Source organism: Nicotiana tomentosiformis, chromosome 7 (genome assembly GCF_000390325.3).
Source record: "Nicotiana tomentosiformis chromosome 7, ASM39032v3, whole genome shotgun sequence".
NCBI classification, from domain to species: domain Eukaryota; kingdom Viridiplantae; phylum Streptophyta; class Magnoliopsida; order Solanales; family Solanaceae; genus Nicotiana; species Nicotiana tomentosiformis.
The window spans coordinates 53,791,600-53,816,534 of NC_090818.1; the positions used below are offsets into that span (position 1 = coordinate 53,791,600).

Here is a 24,935-nt window from a genome sequence, read left to right on the forward strand (position 1 = left end):
TTCTATTAAAAAAACAGCAATTATTTTTCATAAGTTTATCAAAGCAAATGCACTAGAAAATTCAATAATTTATAGTACTAAATTCTACAGAATCAAGAATTAAGAAACGACAAACAAGAGTCATTAAACTAAATTAAGAATCAATATTCGTTAATAAAACAATAATAAAATTCTTTAAAAAGTTAGAAAGAGAAAGGAAATTACCTGGGAAGCCATGATTGAAGAAGCACAGGCGACCGACAAGGCAACTGAGAGAAGAATACGGCGAGGCAAACAGATGAGATTAGTGGCGTGAGGTAACGAAGAGAGAGAGGGGGAGTGGCAGATAGATTGAGGCAATGAAGAGAGAGAGAGAGAGAGAGAGAGAGAGAGAGAGAGAGAGAGAGAGAGAGAGAGAGAGAGAGAGAGAGAGAGTTAGGGATTTTATAACCCAAATCTCAATCAGTCACGTTTTTTGGGGAAAGACATATTAAAACAGAAACGACACAGTTTTATTTTGTTTTTAAAGAAAAAGATCCTGAAGTGAAAAGAATAAGATTGTACTTGACGAGAATTGAACCTGCGACCTTATACAAAATGTGAACCTCCTTGACCGCTATGTGAAGCTTTTGGCTTGTGTCAAGAGGGTTCAATATATATATATATATATAAAATAAATTACCCCTACATAAACAGTGTAATTTTCCAGCGAAGGGAGTTTGGATGAACCCCTTCCGCCCCCTAAATCCGCCCCTGCTTGAGCAGCATTATGATTATCTGTTAAATTGAAAAAGCATGCTTTAGATCTTTCGATTGATATATATATCTTAATACCTGTTAATCATGAGGGTATTTACTGTTCTTGCTCCAGGCTTGTTATTATTTATGTGTTGTAAGTATTCAAATGCATCTACCCTCACTACAACTTCTTCGAGGTTAGACATGATACTTACTGGGTACCGACTGTGGTGTATTATTCTACGCTTCTGCCATATTTGTGCAGATTCTGAGACTAGTATTGTGGTACCCTTCGAGCTAAGTAGGAGTATGTTATTGGAGACTTCGCGGTTAATTGCCATACTATTTCGATCTGCAGCACATGAAGTCCCTGTCCTCATTTATCTCTTATCTATTTTCATTCTCATGAACAGTTGTGATTATGTATTCATACTTGTACTTACTCAGTAGTTGCTCATGTACTCGTGTCACCTAGTTCTTGGGGATTGTACTGCTTTAGTCGTGTCTAGACCGTGTTACACTTATATAAGATATTTTACTGCTTTGAGATTACTTTTACTTTTATTATGATATAACTCTATTAATTAAAGAAAATTAGACTTTATTCTGCTGAATGTGAGTTGGCTTTCTAGCAAGTACATCTAGGCGTCATCAAGGTCTGAGGTGGGATTTTTGGTCGTAACAAGTTGATATAAAATCTCTAGGTTCATATAGTTTTCACGAGTTATAAGCAGATCTAGTAGAGTCTTGTGGATAGGTACATAAATGTCTGTATTTATCTTCGAGAGGCTACGAGATGTTAGGAAATTTTCCTTTCTTGATTTCTTATCGTGTGACTTTATCTTGGCTTGAAGTATATATCTTCAGTTCCCCCCATACTTGTTCGTACGCAATATTGAGTACTTGATATCAGTTGATATCCAACGATTTGTGGCGATATTACACCTGTGGTAGTTTTCACGAGTCACAAGCAGATCTACTAGAGTCATGTGAATAGGTACAATTTTGTGTTTTATTTTGCATTTCGTTCTGTTGTCGCTGAATTTGTAAGACCTGTTTAGAGAAAATTTAGTAGCACTTTTATATTAACATAAAACATAAAGAGAGAAAAATAGTAACCTTCTAGAAACGTGGTTGAAGAGAAAGAAACAAAAAAAAAAAGTTAACTCTCGTGTCTAGGTTATTTTTCTTTCTCACCATGGTCAATTTTGAAACCTTAAACTAGTTTGCATGTACCTTTGCTTGGTTTTTACATTAAAAAAAATGTATTTTCGTTCGTATAAGCATGAATTGTGAATAGGAAAATAAGAATTTTCTCGGTTCATATTGTTTCATATTATCTTTAGTTGTTAGCATTTCTTTTGGTATAGTTTGTTTGTATATCTATGATCTGTGATTTTTCTTCAAATGAATGGGAAAGAAAGGTTGTGGGGAAGGGATGAAAATGAGAGTAGAATGGTGAGGTGGCAATGAAATGTGGTCATAGGGAGGCAGTTAACGGAGGAAGGGTAGGTTTGTACCACTTTTATGATGTCAGGGATATATTTGGACCGATAGTATAATGTTAGGGGTATATTTGAACTGATAGTATAACGGAGGACAATATTAGACCTTTTTCAATAGTATAGTGGCATATTTGGCCCTTTTCCCAGAAAAAAGGGCCGGAGTTTGAGAAGATATAAATGAGGGGTGGAGTTTGATTCATAATTGTGAAAAGGAGATTTTATAACGAAAAAAATGCTAGATAAATGCTTTTTTCCTTAATTCGTCGAGATTTCAAGTAGAGATTTCAAACATAATTTTGTTGTCTGCAATGACCTTCACGAATGACTTATTTTTCTAAAGCAAATGTTATTTTTAACTAAAATAAGCATTTTTAATATTTTAAAAGCTTGCTCAACCAAATTGTTAATGCGAAACACCTAAAGCTTAGAATAACTTTTCATAGAAAAAGATACGTGCATTTTGCTTAGGCCACTAGTTTGATATGTTTAATCTTGAGCATACGTACTTTTAATCACACTGGTCCAAAGATGATTTGAGTTAGTGGCTAGTTTGAAAATGTTTTGCTTATATAAGTAGTCGCCAAAAAAATCTATGAATTATAATCATGGCCGGTAAACCAAGGTTTAATGATCGTTTAATTTGCATGTTAGTTATGTGAGAATTATAAAACATAAATTGTTTATGCCATGAGTAATAATGAATAAATTTTTATATATGCAGTAATTAATAAATATAAAGACTGCTATACGATGATAAATAATACTCCAATAATTATTATGCAAAAATTACTTACTTTAAGGGCATTTGCCTTTAAAATACTTTAATCTCGTATTGCTGAAACATATACTTATATTTCATCCAGTATTACTAATATGTACTTTTGTTGCTCTCATATGCACATGCTAAGTATACGTGATCAATGAGTAATAAAGTGATGCAACAGAGGGTCTAACCCATAGTGACTTGTCGCTAACTACCTACTATTTCAACTAAAATTTAATAATCTAATCAAGTTGCCAAGATTGATTTATTTTTTTAGTAAACTACTTTTGCATGATGTAAATTAAACTACGACAGAGAATTATTGTTAAGATTTACTTCAGTAGAGATGAATATTCTAGGATCGTGACTGGTTCACCAATCCTTTTGAATTCTAGGTAATTCTCCTTCCACTTAAATTTTTTATGATTTCTAATTAACCGGATTATCTTTACTCGTAATATTCTCCTGAATTACTACTTGCCTATCCAAAATAGATCAACGCTTATATTCTTATAAAATTAATCTACCAAAAATACATCAATATTTAATTAAGCGCGATGCCTAGGTATATTTCTATCCTCACCAAAAATTTACGTCCAACTATAGGGGTAAGATCATGCTCTCTTTAACTCTTCTCTAATATAAGAACGGCTTTCCCAAGCATATTAGAGATAGTTGATAGAACCTGATTGTTGGCCAAACAATCAAGCTATTATGCACAAAGTTAAAGATGCAACCATAATATCGAGTTTCATATTAAAAGAGAAAATAACAATCAAACATCAATGTTATGGCTAACCACAATCCTAGAATTATAGAACTTAGCCACACATAGTCACGACACATATTACATAAGAATTTTGAAGCATAAGGTTACCAAGAAAAGATAAAGAGAAAAAAACTCGATGATCCTTGCTCCGCAATTGCTCCAGGCGTGTGCTTTATGCCTCCAAAAGTCTAACTCCCCAAAAATTAGGTTTAAAATCTTTTTATACTAGTTAGGGACGTGCAAGAGTAAAAAGATCTTCTCCATGTCGTGGTAGGAAAAATTTCGGAAGTGCTGGCACCGCGGTGCACTACCCTGGGTGCTAACCTTTTGAAACTTCTACCTTCCGCGCCATAAGTACCGTAATGTGCTGGCCTGGGTTGGCCTTGAGACCTTCTTTTTTTCTTCTGTTTTTAGCGCCCCGGGTATCACAATGCAGTGGCCTGGGCAATGAAATTATACTTCCTTCATTTGTCTTCCATTTTAATCTAAATTCGCATGCATTCACTTTATTTCACTTTCAATCTGTTCCTACAGAAATAGTAGAACAAGAACTGAGGCAATTTTCATGCAAAAATATACATTTTTAGTCAAATATCAACACCTCACACTTAAGCTTTTATTTGTCCTCGAACAACATAAAACTTGACTATCTCAATAATGCAACCCAAGACGCCACTACGCGCTGGAGCATAGAGCAATTACGCGCACTGCACCTATGATCATAATTGATACCAACAATTAAGCCCTTGTATACGCACCTCTACACTTTCTAATTTTTACATGCCAAAATATAATTAAGCAATTCAGTGCATTCAAATTACCCGCCTATAACCACCTCACCTCAAAGACCAACTTGTCATCACTAAGCAATCTCAACTTGCATACCCACCCTAACAAGAGAAGTCTAATAGCATCCCTTATCACAAAATAAGAGAAGAGATAGTCCATACGTTCAAATCAAGAGTTAAAATGTAATTTAAGGACCCACACATGAGAATATGAATCCACTTGCTCTCACAAAAAAATTCATGTACCTCCCAAAATCATACTATAGGCTTGCCCGTAGTGTAGAACTCGACTAATCTAGTTCTGCCAACTCTAGGATCAAATAAGACTTTACGGGTTATAATGTAGACTAAGGGACATGTAGGATACATATGGGTAAAAATGACTAACCCTTCTAAGCATTTTAATACAATACAATATTCAATTCGGGTACATACTTATCATAACCCAGCTTCAAACGCCATAATACAACATCATGTCAAGGATAGACCCTATTTCTTTAAGCACTTCACATATTGGCAACTCAATAGCAAGGATAAGGTATAATAGGGAGATGTGTTATGTTTTCTTCTCTTTTTTTCTTCTTTTTTCTTGTTTTGTTTTTGCCTTTTTTCTAACACTCTCTACATGATTGCAATTTTTGCTAGTGGTTCTTTGTTTACACAAGTTTACATTTCTTTCCTTCTATGATTTCACTCAAAAGCCACCTCATTTTGTATAAGATTTTTGCAAAATTGTGTAGCAACCATGGGTATGTTAAAGATGGAGGAAAGATCAAGGAGACATTCCTCGATATTTTTGCAACTAAGCATCTTCAGATATCAAGGTTCAATCAAAAAGTTTAATTACGAAAAAGGGTGTTGGTTTGTAATACGGGTGCCAAAGGAAAAATTTGTAGGCTCAAAGGGCTCACTATGGAAAACATTAACAATTGTAGGCAATTAAGACTCAATAGGATAATCAACGAAATGCCTAAATTATCTCCTAGATTCAACAAGATCACTTATTTTGCTTTGTCCCATACATGGGACAAGTTCTATACTAGCACGAGATATCACAGAATATATTTTTTCTACCTCTTAACACACAAGCACATGACCCATTAAGGACGATTTTGGTTCAACACTAAAGTCAAAGCAAGCTATCATATATACCAAGATGTATTAAGCAACCAGCACCAGGTGAATATACAAGTCAAGAAACTGAGAGAATGCATCACAAAACAGGCTACTCAAGTTTCCTAAGGCATCAAATTTTCAAAAATTGCCAGGAAAGCAATTTGCACGCCAAGGCCTAAATATGTTAGCGTCAAACCGGTCAAAAGGGATCTAGGAGCAATTCAATTTTTTTCCTTCATTTCTATCAACAACTCAGTATAATCTCACTAGTGGGGTCTGGGGAGGGTAGTGTGTACGCAGACCTTACCCCTACCTAGGGTAGAGAGACTGTTTCCGATAGACCCTTGGCTCCCTCCCTCCAAGAACTCCTCACCTTGCTCTTGGGGTAAAAAATAAAAATACTCCATATAAGTTACAACACTAAAAAGAACCGATGCCCAAAGAAAAACCAAGGGGGATTGTTACCTACTGAACTAAACTAAAACTAACTATTTAAGCAAAAAAATATTTTTTGTGTTATTCTTATTTTTTATTTTTTTAGACTTTAACCCCTCTAAGAAGTTCATCTTCGAAAAAAGTCAAAAAAATTTCAATCGATTAACTAACTACTAAACTAATACTATATTAAGCTAATATACAAAACTACGAAATCAAGAAATAAATCAAAATAACGTCAAGTGACTAAACGAAAATATGCAAATAGTATCAATACAATCATCCATAAAAAGAAGCAGAAAATTTCCCCCCACCCACGCTTAGATTGTGAATTATCCCCAATGCACATAATAAAAATAAAACACAAAGGGTAGAAAAAGGGACTCTCTGTTACTCTAACCCCTCTGGGTTATACTCCAAAGTCTTGTCTTCAACCTTGCACTGCCTGAACATTTGGCAGGCTCTGTAGTAGCATTATCTCCATCATCACTGTCCTCATCGGACTCCGTCCCCACCATAGCTACAACCTCGACAACTCGCTCAATTGCTAGCGGTCTATCAACCTGTTCACTATCACCAACATCACCAGCAAGAGGGGATCCAGGAATCGTGTTATCATCCTCAGATGAGTGAAGTGGACTGCTAGGTGCAAGTTCCAATATCTCCTTTGTTGCGCCTGATAGGGGGTACGCTGTAAGCAGCTGCAACTTCTCTTCCTCTATCACCCCAACATGCTGCATGATCAAGTTCAACATGCCACAAATATGGCGATTAAATTTCTCATTCTTCGCATCTATTGCAGTAGTACTCAGCTTCTTTATTCTTTCCGCCAATGTTGTGATGTCCAAGAGACCCTTAATAGCTGGCTCAATATCATCGCTGTCCTTATTCAGGTATGTCTCAGGACAACATGTATTTTGTAAGAATATTTCCAAAGAAGAACCTCTTGGTCTTGTGCCCAAACTTGGTGCGAGCCTTTTCATTAAGCATAAGCTGCCCAATATTGGCAAGTTTCCCTGTCAGAAAATATATCAAACACACACGTGATAGCATACACTTTGAGGTGTGCTCGCCTGGCATAATGCGGGTTTGGAAAAAGTTTTGCCAAACTTGAGCTAGCTTGCAGAAGTTTTTCCGGATCATCTCAAGATGCTTCCTCCCTAAAGTGCGGGTCCGCTTAGCATTGAAATTCACTCCGCAAAGTGTATGATGGATGGCAGGGTAGGTAGGACTGCAGATGAACTTTTGGAGAATCCTCGGGTCATAATTGTTAATCCTTAAGTAGTTGCACAGATCCACTCTTGATAGGTACACCCTTTTCCCTCTCGCACATCAGCATGGTCATGACTGCAATTCCAGTTTTCATATAATTCATATACCATGCTCAGGTTGGCATGGCTAGGTGACTTCAATAAGCGATCTAGCTTCATTATCTTTATTTGTGCCAAGAGCTTAGGATAATCCTCTTCTAGAGTAGCTTTATTGATACCTCTCTCATAGATGTACCTGTCATGTGGCTCGAAGCTATGGTACCAGCCCTTGCGCCAGCACTATTAAATCCCACAGTCGAACAAGGCCTCTTTGGTGGTCTAGCTGAGCTTCGGCCACTTGTTTTCCCTTAGATTATTTACTCGAAATAGCCTTACTATGAGTAGATTTCTCCGTTCAATGTGCAGCAGCGGAAAGCTTTGTAGTAGCCTGGGACTTACTGTTGATGTTTTGTTTTTAAGATGAAATATTCTTAAAATGAGGGTGAATGAGAAATGGAGGGAAAATGAAATTTTGAGTAAAATTTTAAGTTTCCCCCTCTTGACAATGAGACATTGTCCCATATTGGAAGAGGAAGACATTTTTGGTGGGTATATATATAATTGCTCTTCTTGTAACTCTTAAAGAGTTAAGAAGAAAGCAAGCCTCGCGCCGTCGTCGTCGTCGCTCGCTCGGCTTCGGATTCGGATTCGGTCAAATGATCGATTGATTCCAAATTTGTTCTGCATTGTTTTTAACTTCAAACAAAGCAACTGTAAGTGTGATTTGCTACCGAACTTTGTGTTCGCTGAAACACTGGGGTTTGAAGTAACAGCAATATTGGCGGGAATAACAATCTTAAGGAATTTAATATTTATTTCTGTATTTGTGTTATTCTTATTATTCTGCAAACTAAAACCTTTGTGGTTTGTGTACTCCCGTTTTGGAGAGTTAAGCCTTCGTGGCGTTTTGTTGGATATTAAAATCTACGTGATTTTTACTCCAGTTTGAAAACGTGTATTAAACGTTTGTTTGTGTCATTCTTTTACAGAAAAGATGATGACTGAAAACGAAAACCAAGCTGTTCCGATGGCGACTGCCAACGCATCGACAAGCCGAACACCGGCGTTGGCACCGGCAGAAAAACCCGGAAAATTTTCCGGGATTGATTTCAAGCGCTGGCAGCAGAAGATGTTCTTCTACTTAACTACGTTATGTCTACAGAAGTTCATCAAGGAAGATGTTCCTGATCTGCCAGATAAAACTCCAGAGAATGAACGCTTTCTCGTGATTGAAGCGTGGAAGCATTCTGATTTTTTATGCAAGAATTATATTCTTAGCGGACTGGATGATAATCTGTATAATGTATACAGTAGCATGGAGACGTCAAAAGAATTGTGGAATGCGCTTGAAAAGAAATATAAAACTGAAGATGCCGGGATGAAGAAATTCGTTGCCGCAAAATTTTTGGACTACAAAATGGTAGATAGCAAATCTGTTATTACCCAAGTCCAGGAATTGCAAGTGATTATTCATGATCTACTTGCTGAAGGTCTTGTCATCAACGAAGCATTCCAAGTAGCAGCAATGATTGAGAAGTTGCCTCCGTTGTGGAAGGACTTCAAAAATTATTTGAAACACAAACGAAAGGAAATGTCCCTTGAAGATCTCATTGTTCGGTTGAGAATCGAAGAGGACAATAAAGCTGCTGAAAGGAGAGGCCGTGGAAATTCAACAATAATGGGAGCAAATATTGTTGAAGCTAACAAAAAGAGGAAGAAGGCTTCTGGTCCGAAATACAACCCAACCAAGAAGCGGTTCAGTGGAAACTGCTACAATTGTGGGAAAACCGGACACAAATCTACGGAGTGTCGTGCTCCGAAGAAAGACAAGAAAAGGGGTCAAGCAAACATGGTAGTAAACCATGATGATGTTGATAACTTGTGTGCCATGCTTTCTGAATGTAACTTGGTGGGAAATCCTAAACTGTGGTGGTTTGATTCAGGAGCCACTCGCCATGTTTGTGGAGTTAGAGAAGCTTTTGCTACCTATGCTCTTGCTGAACCCGGAGAGACAGTTTATATGGAAAATGCTTCAACAGCAAAAGTTGAAGGATATGGAAAGATATTTCTGAAAATGACTTCTGGCAAGGTCATGACTTTGAACAATGTCCTTCATGTTCCCGAAATGAGAAAGAATTTAGTCTCTACTGGACTTCTTGTTAAGCACGGTTTTAAGTGCGTTTTTGTGTCAAACAAGGTTGTAATTAGTAAGAATGAAATATTTGTAGGAAAAGGTTACCTCGGGCCTTTTCAACCTAAATGTAATGGTTGTGGAAAATAATAATAATATTTTAGCTTCTTCTTACTTACTTGAGTCAAATAATTTATGGCATGTACGTTTGGGTCATGTCAATTATAAAACCTTGCGGAAAATGATTAACTTGGAAGTACTGCCCAAGTTTGAATGCGAAAAATCAAAATGTCAAACATGTGTGGAATCTAAGTATGTTAAACATCCTTATAAGTCAGTTGAAAGGAATTCAAATCCTTTAGACTTAATTCACACAGATATTTGTGACATGAAGTCAATACCATCTCGCGGTGGAAAGAAGTATTTCATAACTTTTATTGACGATGGTACTCGATATTGCTATGTTTACTTACTGAATAGTAAAGATGAAGCAATAGACGCATTCAGGCAATACAAAAATAAAGTTGAAACGCAACTTAACAAGAAAGTAAAAATGATAAGAAGTGATAGGGGTGGTGAATATGAATCTCCTTTTGAAGAAATATGTTTAGAATATGGAATTATTCATCAAACAACAGCCCTTACACGCCCCAATCTAATGGGATTGCGGAAAGAAAGAATCGCACATTAAAAGGAGATGATGAATGCGTTGTTGATAAGTTCTGGTTTGCCACAGAACTTGTGGGGGAAGCCATTCTTACGGCTAATCGAATATTAAATCGAGTGCCCCATAGCAAAACACAATCCATTCCATATGAAAAATGGAAAGGAAGGAAGCCCAACTTGAATTACTTTAAAGTGTGGGGGTGTTTGGCAAAAGTGCAAGTTCCTAAACCCAAAAGGGTAAAGATAGGACCGAAAACCGTTGATTGTGTTTTCATAGGATATGCGACAAATAGTAAAGCATATCGATTTCTGGTTCATAAATCAGAAAATCCCGACATTCATAATAATACGGTTATAGAATCAGATAATGCTGAGTTTTTTGAAAATATATATCCGTATAAAAAGGAATGTGAGTCGTTTGGTGAAGGATCTAAACGACCTCGGGAAGAAACAAAAGAAAGTACATGTAATCAGGAGAATCCAAGACGTAGTAAACGTCAAAGAACGTCTACTTCATTTGGACCAGATTTTGTGACTTTCTTATTGGAGAATGAGCCTCAAACATTTAAAGAAGCTATGACTTCTTCGGAATCATTGTTTTGGAAAGAGGCAGTCAATAGTGAAATAGAATCCATATTGAACAACCATACATGGGAATTGATTGATCTTCCTCCTGGAAATAAACCTTTGGGTTCTAAATGGATTTTTAAGAGAAAAATCAAAGATGATGGCACTATTGATAAATTCAAGGCAAGGCTCGTAGTCAAAGGGTATAGACAACGAGAAGGTCTAGACTACTTTGATACATACTCTCCAGTTACAAGAATTACGTCCATACGAATGTTGGTAGCATTAGCTGCAGTGTATGGTCTTGAAATTCATCAAATGGATGTTAAGACTGCCTTCTTGAATGGAGAGTTGGAGGAAGAAATTTACATGGAACAACCTGAAGAGTTTGTGGTTCCAGGTAAAGAAAAGAAGGTATGTAGACTTGTTAAGTCTCTTTACGGACTAAAACAAGCACCCAAACAATGGCATGCGAAATTTGACCAAACAATGTTGTCAAATGGTTTTAAGATAAATGAATGTGATAAATGTGTGTACATTAAAAATGTTCCAAATCACATAGTCATTGTTTGCCTATATGTGGATGATATGCTGATAATGAGTAATGACATTGCCAACATAAATGCTACTAAGCGTATGCTCAATAGCAAGTTTGATATGAAAGACTTGGGAGTTGCTGATTTAATTCTGGGAATTAAGATCCATAAGACTCCTCAAGGTCTGGCATTGTCACAATCTCATTATATTAAGACAGTACTTGAAAAATTCAAGCACTTGGGCTTTAAAGTTGCAAAAACTCCAATTGACGTGAATCTTGCATTAGCAAAGAACAAAGGCCAAAGCATATCACAATTGGATTATGCTCGTGTGTTGGGATGCTTAATGTATATCATGAATTGTACACGACCAGATATAGCTTGTGCTATAAGTAAACTGAGTCGATATACGAGCAATCCAGGCCAATCTCATTGGATGGCAATGAAACGAGTTTTGGGATATTTAGAACATACCCAGAACTTTGAATTGCACTACAGTAATTTCCCTGCGGTGATTGAGGGATACTGTGATGCAAATTGGATCACCGGTTCAACTGATTCTAAGTCCACGAGTGGATATGTATTCACTATTGGTGGAGGAGCGGTATCTTGGAAGTCGTCCAAACAAACATGTATTGCCCGCTCTACAATGGAGGCTGAATTCATAGCCTTAGATAAAGCCGGTGAAGAAGCTGAATGGCTCCGGAATTTCTTGGAAGACATTCCATTTTGGCCCAAACCGTTGGCACCAATATGCATACATTGTGATAGTCAAGCGGCAATTGGAAGGGCTGGGAGCGTTATGTATAACGATAAATCTCGTCATATACGACGAAGACATAAAACTGTTAGGCAATTACTCTCTAGAGGAATTATCACGATTGACTATGTAAAGTCAAGTGATAATGTGTCGGATCCACTTACAAAAGGCCTAACTAGAGAGGTAGTTGAGAAATCATCAAGGGGAATGGGGCTATGGCCGAGAACAAGTCATTGTGGCGGTAACTCTACCTAGAAGACTGGAGATCCCAAGATCTAGGTTCAAGGAGATCAAACAAAGTCATTAATGACGGTTCAACATTGTCAAATAAAATTTTAGTCCGTTCTCGTGATGAGACAATGTTCAGTACCAAGGATAAAGCATTAAGGTTTTTTAATGATTTCTAAATTTGATACGGGGTATATCAAATAGTGTATCTACAGGATGACACGTTTAGGAATCACCTATGTAAGTGTGAAGTGTTAGCCGCTTCAAGGAGAACTTTGTAAGGCCAGTTCTCTACGCACTTATGAAACCAGGCGGTGTTCATGGCTGAAACGAACACAACAATGAGAACCAAAGACGGTTAAGGGTTGATTGTGTGACTTATGGTTGTCTAGGTATACACCAAAGATCGACGGTTCAAAGATATCAAATCTACCGATTGACCGAGTATATCCGACATAAGTTTACTACGGAAAGTTCAAAGGGAAACCTACTTATCCAGATGCGATTAATCCTTACTTGTAAATCACACAGTTTTTTCATGCATACTTCCGTGATATAGCCATTCCCCATTCATGTGGGGGATTGTTGAGGTTTTGTTTTTAAGATGAAATATTCTTAAAATGAGGGCGAATGGGAAATGGAGGAAAAATGAAATTTTGAGTAAAATTTTAAGTTTTCCCTCTTGACAATGAGACATTGTCCCATATTGGAAGAGGAAGATATTTTTGGTGGGTATATATATAATTGCTCTTCTTGTAGCTCTTAAAGAGTTAAGAAGAAAGCAAGCCTCGCGTCGTCGTCGTCGTCGCTCGCTCGGCTCGGCTTCGGCTACGGCTACGGCTTCGGCTTCGGCTTCGGCTTCGGCTTCGGATTTGTATTTGGATTTGGATTTGGATTTGGATTTGGTCAAATGATCGATTGATTGATTAATTTTTTAGACCAAATTTATTTGTTAATAGTAAATATTAACGTAAGATTATCCGCATTTGTAACAGATATTTTCCAATCCGTGTATTGACCATTTGGCAGCCGCCTAATGCTCTTCCCACCATGAAGTGCTTGCTCCACAAACATGTAATGCTTGCTCCACCATGGAGGGTGGACGTTTGGTCTTCTTCAACATTTTTGCTGCTATATATATGTGCAGCAGATGTTGAAGAAAGACACTCAACACACAACATACAATTCGCTTAACAAATTGGCTATACATTGCACTCCTTCCTCTCAGCATTTCCATACGATTTTCTGAGTTTATACTCCTTCGTTCTACATTGTTTTTAACTTCAAACAAAGTAACTGTAAGTGTGATTTGCTACCGAACTTTGTGTTCGCTGAAACACTGGGGTTTGAAGTACCGCTACACCAGTGTGTTATTCGTTCTATCCTGGGAGGAAATAATCCATTACCTTGGGTACTAGGAGGGGATTAAATTCCTTAAGGAAACACTGTGAATTCAGTGGGCTCGAATTTATTATTGTTTCATAATGTTAACTTATATTTTGCAGAATTATTATTTACAAATACAGCAATATTGGCGGGAATAACACTTACCTTGCTTCTCACGATCCATTGTACCTAAACCAACAAACGGAATGCAACACATTAGATATATATCATAAGATCAACGAAAGACAAAAGCTAGGGTTGGAACAACCTTACACTTAAGACTTAAGAATATGTGTCATTGAAGAATCAACGATCTAACAACACAATTTTCTCTCAATAGACTAATGTCAAGTGTGTTGGGTACTCAGGACTTTTCCTTTTCAACCAAACACGATTTGCACATAGCATATAATATTCTAGCATACGAACGACGCACTTGATCATAGCACGAGCCATAATAAAGTGGTCATGATATACTTGGGCCCTTAGTCGATACTAAACTAATTAATATACACTATGACTCACCTAAAAAAATCTAAAACTGTTCAAAAGACATAAAACAGTACAATCACAGGTAGGTGAGCTGTCAGGCACAGTCTCCGCGAGCTACACTCGTGCGTGTACGCACGACATTCGTTCAATAGTCGTTCATGGCATGGCATTATATGAAGTCGGGCAACACAACCCTGGTGCATTTCCAAATCACACTCTAGCACCCTACACTTATTCCTAAGCATATTCGTTCGACTACTCAGACTTCACCAACGAGCAAATTTACCTTATAAATATTTATCGAACATTTGGCGTGCATAGAACTTCGTTCAAGGTATTCGAACAATGGGTCAATCAGATTACCCTCCCACTACTAAAAAGGTGATGTGAATTTTAGTTTAGCACCTCGTATTAGGTCATTAGCAAATTCTCAATACACTAAAGTCACAAAATTCACATAAGGAATCAAGCACCAATTCACTTGAACCTAAGGGGGTTAGGAAGGGGTTCAGCAATCATGGGAGAAAGGGAGAGAATATGGGTTAAAAATGGCTTACCTGGGGCTCCAACACCATGGGAGGTGCGACGTGGTACCTGTCATGATAGGAACAGACAATTTCTAGGATCCAACACCAGGGGAGGTTATGGTCTGGGCAACACCAAACTTTTCTTCTAGTTCCAGTGCTAGGGGATGCGCGTTATGATGGTCTGGGCACTGGGACTATTGTGCTACTTTTTGCAGATCTTTTGTATTATTTTTTCCCAAACCTTTGCGTACGCTGGATCACTTAGGGGTCGTTTGGAGCTGTATAAGAATAGTGCGAAGCATGGTGTATTAGTAATGCAAGGATTAGTAATACATGGGTTAGTAATGCAAGTATTAGTTATGCAGATATTATTTCTTATAAACTGTTTGGTGTGGTGTATTAAAAATTATAATGCATTGCATAATTTTTTAGAAAAATAGTTATTTACAAAAATGTCTTCCATATTCTCTAGCTTTAAGGGGCTTTAAGGACAATTTTGTCTTTAACCATACTAATGCATGCATTGATAGCCTTAGTATTACTAATGACATGGTTTTCTATGCATTACTTATACATAGGCTAATACCAAGTATGATGTATAACTAATGCAAGTATTAGTTATACACAGGTTAAAAAAATATACCAAACAAGGTATTAGTAATGCACAGAGCTAATGCTTACATTATTTTTTCTAATACCTCCTACCAAACGACCCCTTATATTTTTAACTACTACCTATGATTTAGCGACATACAAACATCACACAGAACAACACAAAAATCATGAAAAACTAATCTAACATCTAGCATCTAGTTAAAATCTACTAAAAAGCAATAAAATTAGTTTACCTCCTAATAAGCGTTTCATTTAACATCATAGCGTGATGCAGACTCATAATCTAAGCGTTTGCAAGATAGACCTTAGTCTTCTTGTGATCAAATTTCTCTCCCCAATAATGCTTTACCCTCTATCCAATTACCAAAAAATATTCTATCACCATTCACTTTATGCAACTCTATTGCTTTATGCGGAGTGACTAGCACTACGTCAAACATACCTGACCATCTCAATTTCAATTTCCCTGAGAAAAACTTGAGCCTCGAATCATATAAAAGCACCTTTTGGCTTGACTCAAAGTGAAAGGGATGAATGCATTTATCATTCCATCTCTTAGTTTTTTCTTTATAAAGTTTGGAATTCTCGTATACATGCAACCGAAACTCATATAGCTCGTTCAATTGTAATAGCCTCTTATCACCCGCTGCTTCCATATCCATGTTCAACTTCCGAACCATCCAATAAGCCTTGTGCTCCAAATCAACAAGTAAGTGGCATGCTTCTCATACACAAGCTTGTAAGGTGAAGTATCAATTGATGTCTTATACGCAGTTATATATGCCCATATAACATTATGTAATTACTTTGCAACCTAATCTTTTTCTATTTGTGCTTATAGTCTTCTCCAAAAAAAAATTTTACCTCTCTATTCGGCACTTAAGCTTGTCCACTAGACTAAGGGCGATATATAGTTGCGACCTTATGGCGAATTTCATACTTTGATTAAAGGTTATTAAACAATCTATCACAAAAGTGTATCAAGTTATCACTGATTAGAGTCTGTGGAGTCCCAAACCTCGAAAATATGTTCATCTTCACAAAGTTAGTTACCACCTTTGTATTACTAGTAGGCAGAACGACTTCTTCTACCCACTTTGACAAGTAGTCCACCACTAGCAATATATATTTATTCTCGTGAGATAATGAGAATGGTTCTATGAAGTCTATACCCTAAATATAAAATAACTCAACTTTCAGAATATTGGTTAATGACAACTCATGCATTTTCATAATTATTCATGTTCTCTGACATTGGTCAAACTTTTTTCACGAGTACATGAGTGTCCTTGAATAGAGTTGGCCTATAGAACCCAAACTGCAATACATTCACATCCATTATATTTACTCCGTGATGGCACCATAAGGGGAAACATGACAATCATATAGAATTTGTTTCACTTCTCTTTCCAAAATGCATCTTCTAATCAACTGATCAACATATTATTTATAAAAAATGGCTCGTCCCAAAAGTAAAAGTTTACATCATAAAGGAATCGCTTCCTACCTCAAACGATACCTCTAGTGGAAGTACTTCGCTCACTATGAAGTTCACATAATTTGCATACCATAGGGGGGTCATGCGTGATGGAAAAAAATTTCTCATTGAGAAATGTCTCATTAATCTTTCCCCATCTTCAACATGCTCATGGTTCTCCAACCTTGACAAGTGATTAGTGTAACGACCCGCTCAGTCATTTTGATAATTTAAGTCCCGTCCGGTAGCATAAGGCCATGAGCAGCTTTGTATTATATGTATTGACTTGCGTGCTTGGTTGAATTCAGTTACCGGATGATTTAGAGTGATTTGGGATATTTGATCCCTAAAACGGAAGCTTAAGTCTTAGGTTTTTGATCGTAGTCGGAACTGTGTAAATATGACTCCAGAATGGAGTTACGTCGGTTCCGTTAGCTCCGTTGGGTGATTTTGGACTTAGGGGCGTGTCCGGATTGTATTTCGGAGGTTTGTAGCTCATTTAGGCTTGAAATGACGAAAGTCGAATTTTTGGAGATTTGGTCCGGAAGTGAACTTTTTGATATCAGAGTCGGAATGCGATTTCGAGAGTTAAAACAACTCCGTTATGTTATTTGGGACTTGCCTGCAAAATTTGACGTCATTCCGAGTTGGTTTGATTGGTTTCAGCACGAGTTTTCGAAGTTGAAACTTTTGAAAGTTCATAAGTTCGATTCTTGGTGTGATTCGTAGTTTCGACGTTGATTTATGTGATTTGAGACCCCGAGCGAGTCCGTGTTATGTTATGAAACTTGTTTGTGTGTTTAGATGGGATCCCGGGGGTCTCGAGTGTGTTTCGGATGGGCTACGGGCCATTTCCTTCTATTTTTGAACTGTTGTTTATTGTCATCTGGTTTCCTTAATCGCGTTCGCGTCCCTTTCTTCGCGTTCGCAAAGAGTAATTTTGGAGGAGGAATTCATTGTTCTTCGCGTTCGCATGATCACATTCACGATCGCGAAAGTATGCTTTCTCCTTCTTCGCAATCGCATCTGTTCCCACGCGTTTGCGTAGCTATGCCATTCCACTCTTCGCGTTCGCGTACTACTTCACGCGTTCGTGAAGAGCAGTCGTTGCATCAGACTTTTTCTCTCCGCGTTCGCGAATGTGTTGTCGCGTTCGCGAAGCATAACTGGGCAGCTTTCATTTTGCTTCTTCGCGAACGCGGATGCTCTTCCGCGTTCGCGATGCATAAACACCCGGGCAGAATATAAGATCTTCAAATCAAGGGTTAGGCCATTTTTATCATATCGTGACTTATAGAGCTCAATTTTGAGCGATTCGTTGTGGGGTTTTCAAGCAAATCGATTAGGTAAGTATTCTTCACCTAGAATTTATTATATTCCATGATTTTATCTTTATTTTTATCATTTAATTTGTGTCTTGAGTTGGGAAAAATGGTGGTTTTTGAAGAAAATTTTCAGAATGAAAAATCATGATTTGAGGGATGAAATGGTATCGGAATTTGATAAGTTTTGTATGGTTGAACTCATACCGGAATGAGTGTTCGGGTTTTGTGAAATTTGTCGGGTTCCGAGGTGCGATCCCGGGGGTCGACCTTTGGACCGATTTTTAGATTTTGATGAAGATTGAGGCTTTATGGTCCGGAATAGTTTCTTATGAGTTTTATTTGTGCTTTGAAGTTAATTTGGTTAGATTTTTGCTGTCCGAAGGTCATTTCGCCCAAGAAGTTCATTTTTGAGTATCAGCCTGTCTTCTTTGAGGTAAGTATCTTGCCTAACTTCGTGTGGGGGAACTACCCCTTAGGATTTGAGTCTTCTATGCTAATTGTAGTCCGTGTACGTGAGGTGACGAGTACGTGCCCAGACTTATTTGTGGAAAATTGGCCTTTAGGGATTCTTAGGTCCTTGTATTCATCGAATATGCAGTTGTTCTCATTATGATTACGTTTTTTAATTTCCAGTTTCACTTCTACATGCTTTAATTGGAATTAATTGCTTCATGATCCACCCTTGTTGTTCATTTGATCCATATGTTCCTTAACTGAAATTTTATCTCTTCTATTGTCGTGTTGTCTTTTCCCTAACTGCTTATCTTTATCTGAAATTATTATTATCTCTTCTATAATTGTTCATTCTTAATTGAGGCAAATGATTATCCTTATACTGTTTATCCTTAATTGGAGTTGTTATATCTCTCTCTTAATTGCCCAACCATAAAAGAAGTTAGATATCCTATATTTTAGTTAACTTGACCTTATTTGAAATTTTTCGTCTTATGTTAGCTCCCTTGTTGTCGAATTGTACATTGTGGACCGTTGTTACATAATATTTACTTTCTTGTTGAGTTGTTCTTATTATGACTAGCGTTCTCTATTGTGGATACTCTTTGTGAATTAGTTCTTCTGTTTCCTTGAGTTCTGGAATTTCTGAGTTGGCGTATTTGTCGTATCCTTGTCTTATTATCATTATTGCTGTTGTATTTATTATTGTGATGCACGAGGTTTTTACCGTGCGGTTGTGGTTATTGTGATGCATGAGATTTTTGCCGTGCGGTTGTTGTTATGGGGTTGCAAAAGGTTTTCTGCCGTGCTAGTGTTACTATCGATATTTGCACATGCGGCGTGACAAGGCGGGATATATATATATATATATATATATATATATATATATATATATATATATATATATATATGTGTGTGTGTGTGTGTGTGTGTGTGTGTGTGTCTATATCATGGATTGATTTGTAATGATTCGTGATGGCGTGGGGGCATTCTTGTTGTTGATATTTGTGTAGTGGTACACTTACCTATCTAAGTTTTATCATGTGAAAGCTGTGAGAAAATATTCTACGTGTTGTCCGTTCTTTTTCCTTATGCGTAATTGCTGGTATGGACTATGTTAGGACACTTGCACAAGCATACACATAGTTAAGCACTCTTATAGGATAAGAGGTGTTCTTGATATTGTTGAGCATAGATGCTCACCCTTGTTTACTTGCCTTTTATGTGAGAATGGCTCTATTGGCACGTGAGTCGTCAGTGCGGTTATGAAGTGTAATGAGGGCACATGATGCTAAGTGTTAGGGTTCAGGTATTGAGACCCGTGAATTGTGATTTGTCCGAAGTTCGGTACCTCGTGGAGTTTGTTGACTAAAACCTTATGTAAAAGCGGTTGTAGTTGCTGAGTTATTACTTGTCCTTGCTGTATTTGTGATTCCGGATTTAGGTTGTGTTCCATTCATTTTTCTGAGTTATCTTTATGGTATTTCGCTGATACTTGTTGTTTCCTTTATTATTGCCATTACTGTATTGTGAGCCATATTGCATAGTCTTTATGTAGATATCATATTTTTGTTGTTCAGATATTTATACTTGTTCAGTTTATTAGATCAGTGGGTGTCTTGACTGTTCCTCGTCACTACTCTACTGAGGTTAGTTTTGATACTTACTGGGCACCGTTGTGGTGTGATCATTCTACACTTCTGCACATTTGTGCAGATCCAGGTATTTGTTCGTTAGCAGTTGTGCGGGTCATTGCTATGGAGACTCAAGGTAAACCTGCTGCTGTGTTCGCAGGCTTCGGAGTCACCTTCAAGTTTTCATTTTGCACTGTTTATTCTTATTTCTGAACAGTTGTATTTAGAAATATGTAGCAAACTCTTTAGAGCTTATGATTTGTACTACCGGTTTTGGAAATTGTAAATTTTAAGAGATTTCTATTTCAAATTGTTAGCTATTATTTAATTATTGTTGTTATTTAGTAAATGTTAGGTTTACCTAGTCCCTAAGCCTAGGTGCCATCACGATACCCAACTGAGGAAAAATTGGGTCGTGACAAGTTGGTATCAAAGCTCTAGGTTCATAAGTACTACGAGTCATAAGCTAGTTTAGTAGAGTCTTGCGGATCGATACGGAGACGTCTGTACTTATCTTCGAGAGGCTATAGAACTATTAGGACAGTTTCACTTCCTTCATTCCTATCGTACGAGTTCATTGATCTCGAAATTTAAACTTTTATCATTCCATTCTCTCACAGATGGTGAGGACACGAGCTGCAGTTACTGATGACGTTACCCCCGGAGCAGATGTCGCTAGGGGCAGAGGCCGACGAGGAGCACGTGCCGCAGCTAGGGCACCTACCAGAGTAGTAGGTGAGGATACGTTAGTAGTTCAAGTTGGGGGGGAGGGGGCAGGTACCGGAGGCGCCTGTTATTACCCCCGGACTTCAGGAGACCTTAGCACAGTTCCTGAGCATATTTGGTACATTGTCTCAGGCGGGGTTTATTTCGGTTACACCAACTATTTCACAGACCGGGGGAGGAGCTCAGACTCCCGCCGCCCACACTCCAGAGCAACGAGTTCATGTTGGTCAGGCTCCAGGTGTCATGGCGACACATCATATGGTCCCAGTTCGGCCAAAGGTTAGGGCAGCAGCATCTGAGGAAGAGCAACTTAGACTTGCAAGGTTAAAGAAATATGACCCTCCTACATTCAGTGGTTTGGCTTCAGAGAGTGCACAAGGTTTTCTGGAGGAGTGCCATCACACTCTCCGCACTATGGGTATTGTTGAGACGAATGGGGTTGCTTTTACTACGTTCCAGCTTAAGGGAGCGACTTATCAGTGGTGGCGGGCGTATGAGTTGGTTAGCCCAGCCGAGTTAGCTTCACTTACATGGGTTCCGTTTTCAGAGATGTTCTTGAGAGAGTTCGTACCTCAGTCCCTTCGAGATGCATGGCGCGCGAAGTTTAAGCAGCTACGCCAGGGCACTATGTCAGTGTCAGAGTATGCCGTTAAATTTAGTGATTTGTCCAGACATGCACATGCTTTGGTTGCTATAATTAGAGAGCGTGTCCGTAGATTCATTGAGGGACTCAGGCATGATATTCGGTTCAGCATAGCTCGGGAGTTAGAGTCAGATATTTCGTTTCAGCAGGTGGTAGGGATCGCTCGCTGTGTAGATGGTATGTGGGATCAGGAGAGAGAGGACAGGTGGGGCCATGAGAGAGAGTACAAGCGAGATCAGGAGAGAGAGAGAGGACAGGGAGGCAAGGAGGCCTCGTAGACCAGAGAGATCTACTGGTCCTTATTTTGGAGGCAGGCTAAGACATGGTAGAAGTTTTGTAGGTCAACCAGTTCAGTTTGCACTTCAGGCTTCGCACAGTGTTTCAGGTGCTCATGGGTCTCAGAGTACCCGTACCGCACAGTTCCCACAACCACGTCAGCAGAGAGGTTGCTTTGAGTGTGGAGATACCATCCACAGGGTGAGAGATTGTCCTAGACTCTAGACATGTATGTCACAGCGGAGTATTCAGGTGAGTAGGGGGCGTTCAAGAGGGAAAGGCCCGACCCGTTGATGTGTTTCATATAGTAGGCTTGAGGCCGTTGCGCCAGATAATGCCATACAGGTATGCTTTTGATTTGTTATAGAGGGGCACCATTCGTATTTTGTTTCAGTTCTGGTTATCGGGGTGAGTCCCTTATTTGTTGCTCCACCTATGGGTGAGTTCGTGACTTAGTATTATGTATATGTGTTTCCCCTGTTGGGAGACTATATGAGTGGTAACTCATTCCTATCATTTGTTTCTATTCATTATTTAAAGTTTCGAGACTAGAAGTGAATTCATGTTATCCATCATGGTAGGTTTGATGTGATTCTTGAGTAATTTGGTTACGATTTGTGATTTGATACTCTACCGGGGTGAGAGTTCAGTAAGTGTTGTGATTTTATTGGCAGAACCGAGTCAGTGGAAGATTTCAATTGGTATGATGTGTATTCGGCTTGTGATTCAGAGTTGAGGGTGAGACCCTCGCGATTCCATATGATTTGATATGTTTGAGCCGGGTTGCGTGCCGCGATGGAAGGTTATACCAGGATAAGATCCTTATGATTTGTTCATACACTTTGATTTTTCCTTTTGAATTGATTCGTAGTATGGTACTGTTAGAGAGTTGTGCTTGTCGGGCTTGTTTGATATTTCTCTTATGTGTTTCTCTTTACATATTCAGTCAGTTTCGTTCTGTGCTTCTTGAGTTTTAGCTTGCGGGGTGTGTGCCCGGTGGTGTTAGTTGTGACTTGTTGATTCGAGTGTGTAATGAAGGGGCCTTCATGTTTCTTGCATCGTTGTCAGTATTGTGGAGGTTTGAATCGGCTTCCTATCGGATATGAGGCTAATTGTCGGCACTGGTTTTGATTTCGGACATCTATTATGATCAGAATTGTTATTATGGGCCTATGTGTAGTGTGTCATATTGAGTGGTCGTAACTTGTGGGTGTAGGCATGAGTTGTTATAGCTGGTTGAGACTGATACCGGTTATGGATTTAGAATCGGGTCTTTTGAAGATAAATGAGAGGTGAGAATTTTGACTCTAAGGCTTATCGGTGTTGGTAGAAAGGGTGAATTACAGTTGGGATGGTGTCGTCAAGCTTATGCGGATTGGGGTGACGCGGGATCACCCGTGAGTGTATGTTGGATATGTGCATTCGGTGATCTGAAGACTTCGAGGCAATTCTTGTCACGTTCGAGGACGAACGTTTATTTAAGAGGGGAAGGATGTAATGACCGGTCGGCCGTTTTTAGAATTTTAGTCACGTCTGGCGGCATAAGGCCCTGAGCAGCTTCGTATTATGTGTATTGACTTGCGTGCGTGGTTGAATTCAGTTACCGAAAGATTCGGATTGATTTTGGGACACTTGGTCCCTAAAACGGAAGCTTAAGTCTTAGGATTTTGACCGTAGAAGTAACTGTGTGAAGACGACTCCGGAATGCCGTTGGGTGATTTTGGACTTAGGAGCGTGTCCGGATTGTGTTTCGAAGGTATGTAGCTCATTTAGGCTTGAAATGGCGAAAGTCGAATTTTTGGAGATTTGGACCGGAAGTGGACTTTTTGATATCAGGGTCGGAATGTGATTCCGAGAGTTAGAACAGCTTCGTTATGTTATTTGGGATTTGCCTGCCAAATTTGATATCATTCTGGGTTGGTTTGATTAGTTTCGGCATGAGTTTTCGAAGTTGGAAGTTTTGAAAGTTCATAAGTTCGATTCTTGGTGTGATTCATAGTTTCGACATTGTTTGATGTGATTTGAGACCCCGAGCGAGTCCGTGTTAGGTTATGGAACTTCTTTGTGTGTTTAGACGGGGTCCCGGGGGCCTCAGGTGTGTTTCGGATGGGCTACGGGCCATTTTCTTCTATTTTTGAACTGCTGTTTTCTGTCATATGGTTTCCTTAATCGTGTTCGCGTCCCTTCCTTCGCGTTCGCGAAGAGTAATTTTGGAGGAGTAATTCATTGTTCTTCGCGTTCTCATGATCACGTTCGCGATCACGAAAGTGTGCTTTCTCCTTCTTCGCGTTTGCTTCTGTTCCCACGTGTTCGCGTAGCTATGTCATTCCACTCCTCGCGTTCACGTACTTCTTCACGCGTTCGCGAAGAACAGTCGTTGGGCCATCAGACTTTTCCTCTCCACATTCGTGAACGTGTTATCGCGTTCGCGAAGCATAACTGGGCAGCTTTCATTTTCCTTCTTCGCGAACGCGAATGCTCTTCCGCGTTCGCGATGCATAAACATCTGGGCAGAATATAAGATCTTCAAATCAAGGGTTAGTCCATTTTTATCATATCTTAATTTATGGAGCTCTGTTTTGAGCGATTCGTTGTGGGGTTTTCAAGCAAATCGATTGGGTAAGTGTTCTTCACCTAGAATTTATTATATTTCATGATTTTATATTTATTTTTATCATTTAATTTGTGTTTTGAGTTGGGAAAAATAGTGGTTTTTGAAAAAAAAATTCAAAATGAAAAATCATTATTTGTGGGACGAAATGGTATCGAAATTTGATAATTTTTGTATGATTGAACTTATACCGGAATGGGTGTTCGGGTTTTGTAAAATTTGTCTGTTTTCGAGGTGCGGGCCCGGGGGTCGACTTTTGGACCGATTTTTAGATTTTGATAAAGATTGAGGCTTTATGGTCCGGAATAGTTTCTTATGAGTTTTATTTGTGCTTTGAAGTTATTTTGGTTAGATTTGAGCCGTCCGGAGGTCATTTCGCCCGAGAAGTTTATTTTTGAGTATCAGTCTTTCTTTGAGGTAAGTATCTTGCATAACTTCGTATGGAGGAACTACCCCTTAGGATTTGAGTTTTCTATGCT

General features: G+C 38.6%; 1 long non-coding RNA gene across 1 annotated transcript; it reads right to left on the reverse strand.

Moving 5' to 3' along the window:
- Positions 1 to 3,709: 3,709 nt before the first annotated feature.
- On the reverse strand, positions 3,710 to 14,936 carry LOC138896497 (uncharacterized). The gene is made up of 2 exons (XR_011409705.1): positions 14,727 to 14,936; positions 3,710 to 4,282 (listed from the first exon to the last, which is right to left on the reverse strand). It is a non-coding gene; the product is annotated as an uncharacterized lncRNA (long non-coding RNA).
- Between the last annotated feature and the right edge of the window lie 9,999 nt (positions 14,937 to 24,935).